Genomic DNA, 432 nt, shown 5'->3' with positions numbered 1-432 from the left:
TGATACGTTGATTGGCTAACGCTTTAACGCTCGACGCTGGGATGCTCCCATGTATTGGCACTTTAATACTCATCAACAAAACGTATTGTATTGATTGAATACGTCGCCATTGATATGCATTGTCGATATTAAGATTATCTAATAGAAAGTTACTATTTAGTACGATCAGTAGTATCGTATCAATAGTATAAGTAGATTTAGTAGTATCAAATGTACGATGTAAACCAGATCACTGTCTTGAAAGCCTGTATCAAACTATGGGCTAGGGATTGGATAGAAATTTAACCAATCAGAATAAAGACAACCAACCTCAAGTTTAATAAACTTTGTTTTGATTGGTCATACAAATTTCAATTTCACTTGAGGTTAGTTTCTTTATTCTAATTGGTTAAATATCAATCTAATCTAGTCTGCGTTCCGAAATTCATTGCT

This window comes from Odontomachus brunneus, unplaced genomic scaffold (assembly GCF_010583005.1).
Source record: "Odontomachus brunneus isolate Ranch 3 - 2012 unplaced genomic scaffold, Obru_v1 Obru_scaffold_041, whole genome shotgun sequence".
Taxonomy (NCBI): domain Eukaryota; kingdom Metazoa; phylum Arthropoda; class Insecta; order Hymenoptera; family Formicidae; genus Odontomachus; species Odontomachus brunneus.
Note: the sequence above shows the minus strand (reverse complement) of the source record.